Genomic DNA, 15,929 nt, shown 5'->3' with positions numbered 1-15,929 from the left:
TCAGTGTGATCATGTGATGTATCTGACTCCAGGAATGTGTCAATAAAGTTTCCCCTTCCTGGGACAATGAATTCACGGTGTTCTTATTTCAATTTCCAGGAGTGTACATACGGAGTGTCGATAATGCACTTTGTGTAACAGAGGAGCGACATGTGTGCGTAGAAACATGCACTACATGAACGGTGACGGCTGCGGCGTGCACGCTGTGACACGGAAGTTGCACATTTGCAAGCGCACCGCACACGTTCAGAATTTCTGGCCAGCCCTGTCCTAGAGTATTATACGTTTAGTCCCAAATCACGTTCTGAGTTGTCTGTATCTCAGGTGAGGGTGACGTGTAGAATATGCGAAAGATAGTATGTGTAATTACAACAAAAAAGTCTGGTATGCACAAAAGGACGGATATCATTCAGTACTGGAAATACATCACGACAGATCTCGAAAAAGTACTGCAAAATGAACAACTCTTTACCTGTTAGGATACTCTTCCTACAGCTTTGCAAATGCCCTGCTATCGAATCACAAAAGTCATTAAAAGCAAGCCGTCCTGTACTCATCCACAATTAATGTAATTTTACGTGAACAGTTAAAAAATCTGAAATGAACGTGCTATCATTTTTAGGTTTAAAATAGAAAAATAAACAAGAACTTTACACAATATTTTTACAGCAATAAATCCAAACCCACGGATGATGACACACAGGTATCGGAAGATATAAACATGAAAAAGAAATATAATATGTTTTGCAGACAGTGGAGTTTAAAAGCCCAAATTTATGGTTGAAGCTTTGGGAAAGCTGCAAAAACTGGTTGACTGGTAACACCTGGAACTGCAATTCGCGTCCACTCCATAAAACCTTCAGATTTTACAATGCTGGATAGAAAATTTTATGATGCTGCAATAATAAGCTGAAGTAGTCAGGGTTACTAGCTATTTTTCTACGTGACATTTCCATCCTCTTTCTATAAAAGAAGAATGCATTTTGAGACGAGATAATTTTTGTATCTGTAACTAGCTAAAGTATCTAGTGATACTGGCTGAACAGCTTTAGTCATAGCATTTAAGGTAGTTTTGACTTTTATGAAATCCATATTGTAAGGCATCCAGATTTTTCGGACGTTACATGAGCTTGATCCATAACGACAGTACTATATAGTATGAGACCTCAACAAATAATAATTACATTATATCAACAAAAGGGAATTGTAGTTAATGTCATGTAGGGAAAACTAACAAAACAATATCTACCAATATATGGACAGGCGAATGCCTAAACAAGTTAAAGTGAAATGCATTTTGGAGATGAACCGAGCTGGTGGTTCATGGCATCGGAAAACCCCATTTAACAAGCGAACGGCGAGCTTCAGTGCAGAAAGGGATAAGGTCAGAACAATACATTATTCCTTTTAATGTAATATGGCACGGACTGAGGGTAAGTGGATGCACGGTATCAATAGGGCTAGACTGCAACCAGCAAGAAAAATAAAATTCACCTCTAGCGAGACGGTGATTGGCTGAAGCCATACTGGGCGATGAAGTCACGACGTGGTGGGGAGATCCCCATAATATAAAAGTATTTTGAGAACTAAAATTTTCTAGATCTCTCTCTCGTCTCGTGGCGGACCGCACAAGTGTGTGGAAATAAGCGAGGGCGTTGAGAGCTTTGCTTTCTGTGAAGTGAGGATGATACGCTTCACGTATCGAGGCAACAGATAGCAAAGAGTTAGATAATTATTCCTGCGGGAATTTTTGCTGGCAAAGAAATTGTGCATGTTTCTCCAACCCTTAGCGAGTGTGCAACAGCCATTATTTCGGTTAGGGAAAGATTAACATTCTACGGAATGCAGGAAAGTTGAGACTGAGTGAATTCAGTCAAGGCCAGAATAGGGAATTAGCGTTTCAGATCCAGCACAGAGAATGCCGTTGCAGTTGCCACTTGGTAAAGTAGCATCATGCACTAGGTAACAGGAAATGTAGAGTTTAGATTTTGCTCACTCCAACTTGCGTATGCTTTGTCCATTGAATATCAAAAACTTGGATAGTAACCTACCCTCACATTGAGTACATGAGAGTTTTTTCATTGGTTCAAAAACTAAATTTATTCTCCACTAACTCAGTGCATTGACCAGCTATGACGATGTAGATTTAAATGAGCTGATAAAGATTTTTAATCATTCTTTTCTATGGTAAATTTTTTTTTCAAATGTAGAGATAACGATTTTAATAATCGTCGGTTCAGTATGTTCAAGAGCTAAATCTTTTGTTATTGAGTGTCAAAAGTAATTGAGCATGATTGTTGTGTATCACTTGACCCCTGAAAGCACAGATGATAAACTACGTGTCTTTCTAGGATAGACCCCAAACTATCATTTTTATTAATTCATGCATTGTAGTTAAGTGACAGCAGCATTTATAATGATATTTTTTACGATCTGCACCTGATATTATCTGTATTACAGATACAGATTAAAATTTATTTAGAATGTCTGTTTGACACCCTGGGCTTGAGAAGACAGTTCAGATGTTTTGTCCATTTGCGCGCTAAGTGGTAAGCTAAGTTTGCACACATTAGTACATTCACTGTACAGATACTGAAGCGTGGACTATGACAATATGCATTACAAAAATGGATGTATTTACATGAATGTGTATGTGTGTGTGTGTGTGTGTGTGTGTGTGTGTGTGTGTGTGTGTGTGTGTGCGCGTGTGTGTGTGTGTGTGTATTTTTAACATCTGCTCCAAAAATAACTGAACCGATTTCAACCAAACTTGCTACATAAAACCCTTTCTGTCAGACAACAATCTCTGTGAAGGTACGAGCCACCTATCAATCATAGTTCAGGAGTTATGACATCATAAACCATGAGATGCGTGATAAACGGTCGCATCATTCATGACGTTTACATTTATTACTTCTGTGCTACAAACTCTATTCGCAATAAATTTCGCAGACATTATCCATATATGCTGCTGAACGCATCTACAAAATGATACCATGGTACCACACATCGTACAAGCGATATGACGTCACAAACACTGAGATGCGTGAAAAACTACCTCCTTGTGCATGACGTTGAAATTTATTACTTCTCTGCTACTAACTCTATTAGCAACAAATTTGGCAGAGAGTATCCACATATGCCACTGAATGTATCTACAACATTAGGTCACCGTATGACACAAAGATCGAGACATGTGACGTCACAAACCCTGACATGCATGGAAACATGCCGCGAAGTTTTAATACATTTATTATTTGCTACTGAGACACTCCTAGAGTCGTGACATATTAAGGAAGTCCCTGGCACCTGGCAGCGCGTTTGATATATTTCAACCGCGAAGCGCAAATGGCTGTACCTGAAAATTATAACGTTCTATAGAGCTATGAAGAGACGTTGCCATAGAGACGTCTACAAAATCGCGTTGTAGTCACGGGAAGCTGTCGTGCCCAGCGTTCAGCGGCTGTCTGGGATCGTCTCACACCGAATTACTCGTTTATAGTAGAAAATTAGTAAAATGAATGCCTCGGCAACGCTGGGTTGTCAGCCAGTATTTAATATATTGTGGTAGCAATATTGAAGGCATTCGACATTAGAGCTCGTAGTAATAATTTTAAAAGAATCGCGAATTAGAACTGAAATATAACGTAGTGCGAAGATTTTATTAGTATGTACTCGTAGTGTACAAAGTGTGGGAGCACGCAGACGAACAGTTGCGTGAGCACAGTACAGGGGCAGCGGCAAAGACTCTAGTGTGCACGTAATTATTTACTCTTTGCTTTGTGTTTGTTTTTGTCTTAGATGTTCTATGTTAATGTCTGGCTCATTGCTTCACAATAAAATTGAACATTACGAATACGAACGAGTCTGTCATTAATAGAATGGATCTACGTAGTGGCTACAAAGTGGTGACCCCAAAGACAAAAGAACACGTACGGCAAGAGGCAAAGGACAAGGACAATGAAGGTACAGTCGTGGGCAAAACGAGACCTCTCACCTTTTCGTTATGCTGATCCGCACAGCTTTGAAGTCTGCTACACAGCATAATAGGCAAGGCGACCAGATGCTAGCAACATACTATGCACAGGCGTGAAATTGAAAAATTACCCGAAATGTATCAGACTGTTTTCAATCATGTGTAAGACTATATTAATGCTGATTAGTGTTTTAACCACAACACCTAAGTATAAGATATAAATGAAAGTAGAAACGCTAATTAGTATGAACTGTACTAATAAAAATGAATTTCAGCTTATCGAGATAACATAACTGTTTTAGTAAAAGTATCCCAGATCGTTACGAATTAGCAAAATATTATTCGCATTCGGCTGCGACATGGTCTGTGTCAACTTTCAGACCAGTCATACTGGATTACCGTTGCTGACCTACCATGAAAGCGTGCAAATTTAGCAATGCTTGAAGATTCATAACGAAATTCAGTTAAAAATCATCCAGTGCCACACTTAAGTCAATTCAATCATTGACATAAGCGGAAAAAGTTAAAAAAGTTTCATATCAACATCCACAGAGCGCCGGTACAGAATAAAGGTAGCAATAAAACGTATTGGTGGCGTGAGAATTTCTTAAAATTCCTTTACTGATAGTCTATCAGCCTCCATTAGAAGCGAAAACAAACCATACCTCCCTTGCAGTAGCAAACACCTTTCATTACGCTAGCAGACAACCCAGGCAAACAGCCCTCTATTATTACTCCACATGAATAAGCCGGCAATATCGCAATGAAAATGGCAAAATGATCTGCAGTTTCTGTTGTATAGAGCTTACTGGACTCAAAAACATGAGTGGTCTACCATTATGTCATCGCTTATGTGATAATCATTCGGGATGTTTATCGAAATAACAAAAAACTGTTATTAGCGGGTAAATTTAGTAGGATTATTCTACATCCCCCCCCCCTCCGGAAATAAACGGCGACGTAGCTGCCAAACGTATTCTACAGTGTTTCGAATTCTCCATTAGACGTGCCCCAGCCGAAGTGTTCCTTAAGGTAGCTAGCAATGAGAATGCTCTCACATCTAAAACGCGGTGGCATTAATAGCGGGATCTGAATTACCACGTGTATAGGCAAATGGATTTTATTTGGATTCTTGTAAACGTGATTTGGATCGAAAGCGTAGCTACGATTAATATGCTGATTTATCGACTGCACCTGGAACATTTCGAATAAAGAGTTGGGGAAATTATTATGCGGCCCTCATCTTCAGTAACTGTGGTAGCTATTTCCGTTGTTAGGATTTCGTCGCGTAAATCGGTAAAAATGGAACCCTACTAGTCTCACTTTCTTGACCGTCTATCTGTCTACCCAACTCTTAAAACTCGTTTACCTCGAGTACAGGTGGACATAATAAGTGGAAATGTATCGCACTTCCTGCAGTATACGGTCGCTTTGTGGTGTAAAAAAGTGAGATATGTCAACGCAATCTAGTACGGCCGTTTATGTAAACAAAATGTATGCGAAAGGTCAAAAAATGTCCCTAAGAACTATTCACCAAACTGCTTAGGTCATCAGTCCCCTAGATCTAGAATTTACTTCAGCCTACCTAACCTAACACACATCCATGCCCGGGGTAGGATTCGAACTGACGGCGCAAGGAGCCGCGCGGTCCCCGATATGACGCCGTTGAGCGCACAGCTAACCCGCGCCAGCAAGCTGTTAATATCATCTGGGGTCACTAAAACGTTATTCATTTCTGGTCAATGATTTCCTGAGCAGTTCATTTAAGAAAGAATAATTAAAATATATTTGATGATACGGTAGAGGAAGGATGCCTAATTCATTTCCTCTTGTCTTTATTCATGATGTTAGATTCGCAATCTGAGCATACGTACTATCAATAACCACACTTTAGATCCAGGTCATAGTCATAGATATGTGAATACAACACATTGGCTTATACTTGAGGTATTTCGTTTCCCACGAAGTGGCAAACGATGCTGTGGCGTCTTCGAAGCGCATCAGCTGAGCGAACTTGCATAGTATGTTGGTAGCACTTCGTCGCCTTGCCTGTTATGCTGTGTAGCAGACTTTAAAGCTGGGCGGATCAGCATAACGAAAAGGCGAGGGGTCTCGCTCGTTTTGTCCACGACTGTACACTACAACATACGCCAAATGGCAGAAGCTCTACAGCACGCTCAGTACACCGGCAGGGTACGCTGCGCGGTCAGGTTCGGGAATTATGGAACGACGATCGACACCACGGAATGGATTCAGCGGAGCAGGACAGTGATACCACCAGGACAAAATCCGCGGCCGGAACACATATACGAATGAAAAATTCGCTGGGACAACGCATGAAAGTACGCCCACTGCCGTTCCTGGCCGATAAACCGGAACTTTGGTTCTCCATGTTAGAACTGGCATTCATGCATAATCGGCTAACTGCCGACCGGGAAAAGTTAATGACAGCGGCAAACAGTCTGGATGCCAGACCAGCGATATTGGCTGAAGAGATAATTAGACGGCCGCAGGAAACGCAGAAATATACAACATTGAGGTTTTTTTTAATAAGCCGGCTTACTAAACCGCTAGATCAAAGGATCTGCAAAGTGTTCCGAGGTGAACGTAGAGGTGACAGAATTCCCTCCGAATATTAGAGGCATTTGCTTGGAATCGTGACGGAAAATGAATTTTCGAACACTACACTTCATTCCGTTTGGGTCGCACAGCTTCCGTGTGCAGTAAGAACAGCTGTGGCAGCGAATGACGGATACAGTGAGCATCGCAGATATTTTCAAGAAATGATTAAGTGACTTTCATATGAGCTATAGGACATGTTAACTCAAAATTTTGAATATTTTTTTGGACTACGCTTATCATCGCCATCCTTAATCCCCATAATCATCATTCTCATCATCATTTACAGTTAACCTCTACTGATGGATAACGGCATCGTTTATACTTCTACACGTATTACGGTAATCTGTCTGAGCGGTCTGCGCGTCTTTCCCTGTGAGATGTTCGTATCCTCCCTCGGGCATGTGTTTGTATGTTGTCCTTAGCGTAAGTTAGTTTAGGTTAGGTTAGGTTATGTAGTGTGTAAGCTTAGCAGTTTGATCCCATAAAGCCCTTACCACAAATTTCCAAATTTATGTTGTGTGTTTCCATATTGCTACTGCTGTTTTTTTTTATGTTATCTAGCCACTTTCCATAAGGTCATTTTTGCAGACTTTTATAATATCTTGGAATCCAGCACACAAATTCCTAGGTGCATCTATCATCAATTCATCTGGTTACTTGTTCTGCCCACCTCCGAGACAGCACACACAGGGCTGAGATAAGTACTATTATTGACTTGGTACATATGTACCGTGTATTTTCAAAAAAAAAAAAAAAAAAAAAAAAATGGGGTCTTGCCGCTATAGGTGTTGATTTTAGTCTTTGACTATGCCTATTTAGGCAAGCTGTTTTATATTTGTTCTGAAGAAGGCGTGGTTACCCACGCTGAAACCTAGGTAAACACCAGGTAGTTTGCGCAATCGAGGCGGATTTTTCATAATTATTTCGATACTTACGATTGCTGACGCGCTGCAATGCTGAAAGTTTCATTTCACTTTCTGTGCAGTTATATTTGCGCCCACCAGGCTATTATCTTCCACTGGTTTGTATTCCTGTTTTACCTAGCAGTTCGTAACAATTATCTTCCATTCCTCACTGAATGTCCATTTGTTTGAATGCCTTTTAAACATTATTTCACTCTTAATGTAATCAATTTTCAGTGGCACTTTTAAACTTACTCCATTCAATTCATTCATTTGACTCTGATGTTTTCCTGCTCTAGACACAAACAGGACAAGTCGCCAACGAAACGAAGGCGGATTAAGTATTTTCCATGCACACTTTTTTCTTCCTCTATTTTCCAGTTTAACGATGTAAAGATTTCCTCTAGTGTTGCTTAGAATAGCTTTGGTGTTATGGAATTTCCTTCCTTGTCTCCTCTAATCAACCCTGTACTATATATTTTGTCACAATATTAATAACAGCTAGAAAAGCGTTTGTGGAAAACAGCAATTTGTTAACACCCGATACAAATTTACGTGACGTGATAGATAGTCTTTTCTGAAGGTATGTGTCTGGAGTGTGGTCTTGTACGGAAGTGAAAATGTGAATGATAAGCACTTCAAACGAGGAGACAACAGCAGCATCTGTAATGTGGCACTACAGAAGAGCCGGCCGGAGTGGCCAAGCGGTTCTAGGCGCTGCTGTCTGGAGCAGTGCGACCGCTGCGGTCGCAGGTTCGAATCCTGCCTCGGGCATGGATATGTGTGATGTTCTTAGGATAGTTAGGTTAAAGTAGTTCTAAGTTCTAGAGGACAGATGACATCAGCAGTTGAGTCCCATAGTGTTCAGAGCCATTTGAACCATTTGAACTACAGAAGAACGCTGAAGGTTAGATGGGTAGATCGATTAACTAACGAAGATGTTTGGTACCGAATTGGGGAGAAAATCAATTAATAAATTTATGGTACAACTTGACTAAAGATATTAGTTGACAGCATACATCCTAAGGGTATCAGATCAATGAAATTGGGTTGGATGGAAGGTGGGGGGGGGGGGGAGGGGGAAGACGAGGGAGAGATTATAGCTGAAGACCTAGGCACGAATAGATTATGAAGTTCAAACGGTTGAATGCAGCAGTAGTTATTGGGAAATGAAGAGACTTGCACAGGGTAGACTAGTGAGAAGAGCTGCTGTAAACCTGTCCGCGGATTGAGGACCACGACAGTTACTATCCTTCCAGATTTGGTGTATCTTTCCTTGCATTCCAAATTTTTTGTCACTGTTATTGTTGTCAATGACTTCTGCCTTATCCTTCAGTACATCGTTAACAGGAAATACGATTCTAATTCAAATTAATTTAGGTACTTTTCTGCAATGATGCTCATTCATGCACATTAACACTGTCATTCAAATTATGTGAATTCAGTTATGTTACGCGTATTATAATATGAGGGAAGAGCGCTTTTAAATATTAAAAGAAAACAAAAACGTTACCGGGTCAATACCCCTCATGGCTTTAAACTGCCGTGTGTGTAAATGACAACACACCACTAATTTTGCCGAGGCACTATACCATGTTCGCTTCCTATCCATTTTTGTGGTTTGGTGACGCAGAACGATTGTACAGCTTTGCATTATGACTTTCACTTTACTTTTGGGTGTTCGGGAACCAGTCACAGTCCTTCAGTCCAGTGCTGGGCCACGCTCCGGGCTTCTTTCTTGTCCAGCCACAAATCGTCGATGTTGCATCTCTAGGGACATTTTGGACAGGCCAGGAGGTATTCCATGTTTTGCACATCACCGCAATCGCACTTGCCGTCATCCACGTTTCCATGCCCCCATCTGATTATATTTGTTTTCATTGGGCCCCACCCTTGTTCTCAAGCTGTTCAGTGTCCTCCTTGTCTTTCAAGTTTGTTGTGGACTCACCAGGCACTACCTGTGTTGGTGGACAATCAGGTGGCGGCTCTTTATTGACCGTGCCTAATAACCTTTTACGGAATCTCAATCGTCCAACCTCTCACTTAGTGCCAAAGAGAGGATGGGAACCGGGACTCGCAAGACCAGCAGCTCTGTTAGGTTTTGGTAGGGCGTGGATTTCATACAACCTGTTATAATTCGACATGTTTTATTGGCGCTTATGTCGAGCCTCTTCGGGTGGGTTGAAGTGGTCCACATCGGACAGGCGTGCGTCGTATTTAGCTCTAGAGAAGCATAGTGCTTGGGCGGTGGTTCTCAGGATAGTAGGTTGTGCTCCCAGTTTGCTGTTTACGAGTTTCTTCAAAATATTGTTTCTGGAGGCCTCTAAAGCTAATTCTGGGTTTCAGAATTTTTCTGCACGCTACCTATAACTCTGCTTGTTCTTCGATTGCTTCTATTTTTAGTTCAATTTGTTTTGAAACTTCCTGGCAGATTACAACTGTGTGCTCGACCGAGATTCGAACTCGGGACCTTTGCCTTTCGCCGGTAAGTGCTCTACCACTTGCCCGCGAAAGGCAAAAGTCCCGAGTTCGGATCTCGGTGGGGCACACAGTTTTAATCTGCCAGGAAGTTTCATATCAGCGCACATTCCGCTGCAGAGTGAAAATCTCATTCTCAATTTGTTTTCTTTATGAGAAACGGCACCCAGAGTTTTTAGGGTTTAATGTGCCTGGGCCCATATGCTTTGCTATCGTTTTATTAGAGATTCTCTACGTTTTTACGTCACTTCCTTCTATTAAAGATCTTTATAAAGTCCTGATGTACTCGCAAAGCCGACAGCATGAAGATCGTGATTATGATGTGATTTCGAAACTGGTCGTGGAATAACTGACAACTAGAAATTTATTGGAGAAACTCTAGAAATATTGAAAAATTGTATATATCTTTTGCTCTGGACTGGTTAATTAACATGAAAAATATGTGACAATTCATATTTTTATGCTCAAATAGCTATTTTCATCAAAATTAACTGTTAGTAAAGAAAGAAATGTTCAATCTGATTTTACCCAGCTTGTTGTTTATATTCATCACAATTTGCGTCTGAGAATAACTGCTGTTATCTAAAACAAAGCGCATACATTCTATCAATTATTCAGCAATAAAACTGTTGTCATAATGTATACACAATATCCAGAGTAATGTGGGAGAACTATCGAAGAACATATGAGTTAACGAAATTATTTCAGAAAAAAACCCATACGTTAAATTGCTATATACAGTCTGCATTTTTAATCAGTCAGTCTTCTTAAGTAGGGCATGCATTAGTACTAATCGCCTCCAAGATTCATTGAATATTTAATGTTGGTCTTACGCTGCGTTTTGACTATAAACTACGCACTTTTTTGTTTTTTACAATCTTTATGATAAATGAACATTTCACAGATGTCGTTACACAGTTTAATATTTTTTGTGAGATCTGAAATTTAAAAACCTCTCTCACACCGGCCTGATTTAGCTTCACTGATCAGGATAGTAAAAAACATGCGTATATTAAGGGAATTTTCATTCACAAAGCAGGCTTATTACATTCACACAGTTCAATACTGTTCTATCATGATTAAATTGAGCTTAAATTCCATAAGGCAGTGAGGCAATTTCGAAGTCCCGGTGCGACGAAAATTGTCATTCGATCTCCTGAAAACATTTGTAATAATTATTAACTTTCGGTGGTCACATGGGGAAGACCGGAGATCTGCTGGTAAGACCGTGTTAGCCCATTATCGAAAGTAATAAACTTGATATCTTGAGTATACAAAACGGCAGGTTCGTCCAGTGTAAATCAGACGTTCCCCACTGATCCCGTGCAACACAGCGTAGTAAACAGACACTGTTAATAGTAATCAGTTAAATAATACGCGAACAGACTTACTTTAGTTTAGTTCATGTATTAAATTCCTTCTCATACAGAATTTCATAAAGATGGCGACTAGCTCAACAATACATACATATACATCTTCGTTCTTTCACGGCTAATCGGCAAGATCTGAATCATTCCTTTCATAAGAGAAAACATAGATAGCAGAGAAGCTATTTCATGGAGTGAATGCACGCTCCAAGGAATAATAGGGCTTGAAACTATTTTGCACTGATAACCATCGTATATTAAAGTTTAGGAATCGGTAAGATAAGAAGAGATATTTCGAGATATGTACTAAGTAATATAATTTATAAAATTTCTGAAAATATCGCGGAGAGACCGCTGCAAGAGACATTATAACAGTAACACTGAATATTAAATATTTTTATCATGCAATGAAGCAAAACCATTCAATACTTCGAGACAACCGTAACTAAATGTGAAATAACAATTCAGACACGTTAGATAAAGTTCTTATTAAAACCCTTTCTGTGTATACCGCCGCTTCATCTTATAAAATATTAAAATAAACTGAAGTTTCGTCCGAACTGCAGCGGCCTTCCTCTTTCTCCTGAGGATTGACACTGATCATCGAGGCGCACGTATTTATATTAGATGATATGTTGTTTTATGATAATGTCTTCTCATGTATAAACATTAGAGTACTGCGAACGACACAGACATGTTTAATGTTCAGACTGTTTTATGTAACCACTAGTAGATCGGAAAACTGTATACTAGTGAAATTATTTACTACAGCTACATAGATTTTTTTTTCAGGCAGTAGTTATTTTGAGATTGTTTCTCATTTTGTCGCCCGTGCTGTCGTGGGATGTTTATGTTTGTTCCCGCAAGACGCTGTGACGTATTATGCCGAACTTCAAAAGAAATATAACGTCGCCGCTGTCTGCTGAATGTAGCTATGAATTATTCCTATCTGTCATTATTTTCCTAGCATTGCAGTTATCAGATAAAAGGAAGCATTGTACGATTTATGTACTACGTTTAGAGAATTATAATTTTTAATGAAGGGCAGAAGAAGCTACTCTTGGGTCAGTGTCATACCTGGACGATCCTTAGGACTACATTTCTAGTCTGTTAAACAATTCATTAAATCTTAATTGCTAGGTATTAGTTTTGTAGTTAATCAAACTGTTACGTTTCACAATCAGCTTACAACTATTGAAGAGAGCGATATTTTCTGAACATTCAGTTCCTGTCTGGTCTTGTTCGTGATATCTCAGTTGATTGTGAATGAAGTTTTTTGAAAGAAATCACTGTTTGTTCTTACCTTATTTGTTTCCACTACACTATTGGACCCTTCCACCTCGTCAACGATTATCAAAGGTTACTGCACCTACGTAGTCGTCAAGAATTTCGTCGTTGGTCACTAATCACCAAATATTTTCACTGTTTCTCTACAGAGCCAAGAAAAGTATTTCTCATTTCACACAGTCACTGTTCAATGTCTACACTCTAGATCAAAGGAACAACTATGTAGCATCACTGGTAACGAGGCGGTGCAGCGCTCCGCTGCAGATTAGACGTTTCTTTGTGTGGTTGCGTCAGCCGAATCAGAAGATTTACCGCGTTGTTACCGCCAGCGGGCGCAAGTGGCAACTGTCGCATTGCTGATTTCGAAGTCCAGCCACCGGCCGCCAACTGTAAGCTTTCGTAGTATTTTCGTCCTATCACGGTCGCCAACTGTAAGGTCGTGTTGTATTTTCGTCCTGTCGTCTGAGCCAAACAGTAAGGTCGCTGTATTGCTTCAATCGAGCCATTGTTGCACGTAGAAGCTAGTATGGATACTGTTGCGCGGCGACCTAAGAAATACAGATGTGTCATTCGTTCAGATTCGACAACCATGCTTAACGAAGTAATAAAAATCAACTAAAACCACAATTATAGCACTTCCCCAACGTGATATTTGCAGCGATCTTACGAAATGTCTCTAACTTAGTTTGCCGTCATATTAGCACACACAATATGTATTTCATGAACATCATACAGCCGGCCGGAGTGGCCGAGCGGTTCTAGGCGCTACAGTCTCGAACCGCGCGATCGCTACGGTCGCAGGTGCGAATCCTGCCTCTGGCATGGATGTGTGTGATGAGCCTTAGGTTAGTAAGGTTTAAGTAGTTCTAAGTTCTAGGGGACTGATGACCTCAGATGTTAAGTCCCATAGTGCTCAGAGCCATTTGTATCATTTGAACATAATACAGGTTGCAATGAAGAGCAGTTAGCCTCTTTTCTTCTCTAGATGGACTCCATGCGAAGATTCAGGATTTGCAAATTGAAACGTAGAAGTTATCCTTCGTACTATATTATAAAAAGTGGCAAAAGCTTTGAAATCAAATTAAGCGAACACTGTCGAGCTTCAGAGTCTAAATAAATCTGCATTTCTCTTGCATCTGCCAAATAACAAAAGGTTAATAATGTGCCATTTTACACCTCGTAGACAAACGTTAGAATATGAGTACTTTGGAGGGCATTAAAATTATCATTTCTGTCACTCAGTCCTTAGGTTATTTTCACTGGAGGTGGGCTGAAGAACAAAATTTCTAGCAAGGTTTGCATACTTCTGTGTACCTATACTATCAGAAGGTAATAAATCTCTTCATGATGCACATTTCACTTGGAGGTACTGCAAAAGTGTGTCTAATTGCAAGTTAAGTTTGCTCTATACATGCAATAGAGGCATAAGCCTTTTGATAACTTTTAAATACCGTTATAAGTTAAAGTAACGTCTCCTTCTTTGGTCACATCCAATATTTAAGTAACCTATTTTAGCATACAGCATGTTTTTACAGGGGGTAATCTTTTCGTGCGTATACAGGGTGATTCACGAAGATACGCAAATATTTTAAGATGTTATTCTACAAGTAAAACTAAAGAGAAAAGTTCATGTCAACATAGGTCTGCAAATGTTTAGTTACGGATTTACAGATAATAAAAGATTTTGCCTGAAGTTTAGCAACTTCGCTAACATGTCATCGCAAAGCTCTACGACTTTAAAATAATGCACGATTTCCACTTATTTTGTTGTCATTGATCTGGTGACTAACAAAATGTCCCAGACGTGTATCTGCAGTAGTTTTTCAGAACGTCCAGAGAAGCAAAGAAGTAATTTCGTAATTTTTTAAATTTATTAACTACTTGGCCCAATTTGTTTTTTAAATTCCAGTTTTCAACAGAAGTTGTAGGTAATTTAATTTTGGATAAATGATCCTAATAACGTTAGTTGAAACTGTATGAATGTGTCGGATAATCTGCTTTTGCTAATACCATAGCACACGTGAATTCATGTTAAACAGGAAAAAACAAAATTCAGTGTTAAGGAAGTTGTACAGGAAGTGACAGAAACAACTCACTAACGGTTGCCATCCCTCGCAGTCAGGTCTTCGAAGGAAGCACGTGAGGTACGATTTAGAATTCACGACTTCCGGGAACATATGGCCCAGTATGCCAATATCTTTTATATTTGAGAGATGCTTATGAGGCCTGAAGATGGCACAGTGGAATGCCGAAACTGGTAGCAAAAATAAAATAAAAAAACATCTCAATTGCACGGCTGTTGTTGAATTTCATTGTTAAATAAAAATTCTTCCAGTGGTTTGAAGAAGCACAACGGCTCCTGGCTTCATGGTGTGGGTAGCGATCTGGAATGACTTCAGACCACGGCTTCTAGACTGACGGAACTCTGATTACGGCACGGCGATAAGTCACAGACACAGAGTTCCTGCGTTCTCACGTGATACCTCTAATGCGACAGTGTCGTGGAGCCATTTTTCAACAGTACAATCTCGTGTGCACAGGGCACTAATCTCTATGAATTGGCTGCATAACGTTGAGGTACCCATGTGGCCAGCAAGATCCCAAGATCTGTCCCCGATAGAAAATTGTTGGGACCAGATCGGACAACAACACATTTCTGGTGCTAGTGTCCAGGATATCAAGGACCAGTTACAACAGTTTTGGGTTAGCTCTCCTCAAGAGAGGAAAGAACGACGCCTTCCCAATCCAACCAGTGCATACACCCTGAGCAGAGGAGATGCTATCAAGCTCTTTGCAAATTTGATTTGATTTTGTAATCACTGAAATAACATTAGAAACTCTCTCGTCCTGGGAAGTTTCAATTCGTTTGCTCCTCCCCATCTCAATGCTTCAGCTTCTTTGCCAGCCAGCACATATTATCTCACTGACCTAGCCAGACAGTCGCTATCGTTAGTATGACTCATTGGAATTCAAGGAGGCTTTCTGACCACAGGTCGACTGGCCTTGCGGATTAACGATGAGGGGCCGTGTGCCAGCTAGCCTAGATGACGTTTTTAAGCTGTTTACCACATCCGAGAAGATGAATACAGGGCTAGTACCCACTCCCCGCCTCAGTTACACGATTGGCAAACATTTAGGAACTGTTCGCCCACTTTCACAGGGGGTAAGTTGACGCTTGCAGATGGGCTGCGCCACCGAATCTGTCTGGGGGAGGGATGGAGGGCAGGGTGGGATGGGGGGGGGGGGCAGTACGGCGGCTAGCGACAGGAAGGGGACATCCGATCACTCTCTACCTCT

At 40.4% G+C, this 15,929-nt stretch overlaps 1 protein-coding gene across 1 annotated transcript in view; it reads right to left on the bottom strand.

The window, feature by feature from the left end:
- The window catches only part of LOC126281971 (nose resistant to fluoxetine protein 6-like), a 316,561-nt gene extending 303,582 nt beyond the window's left edge, over positions 1-12,979 (bottom strand). The window contains exon 1 of the mRNA XM_049981346.1: positions 12,649-12,979. The gene's annotated coding sequence lies outside the window, so the exon portion shown is untranslated. The remainder of the gene's footprint in view (positions 1-12,648) is intronic.
- Positions 12,980-15,929: the final 2,950 nt, after the last annotated feature.

The sequence above is a fragment of the Schistocerca gregaria genome, chromosome 7 (genome assembly GCF_023897955.1).
Source record: "Schistocerca gregaria isolate iqSchGreg1 chromosome 7, iqSchGreg1.2, whole genome shotgun sequence".
Lineage (NCBI taxonomy): Eukaryota > Metazoa > Arthropoda > Insecta > Orthoptera > Acrididae > Schistocerca > Schistocerca gregaria.
The sequence above is the reverse complement of the archived record's forward strand: the minus strand, read 5'-3'. Positions and strand labels throughout refer to the sequence as shown.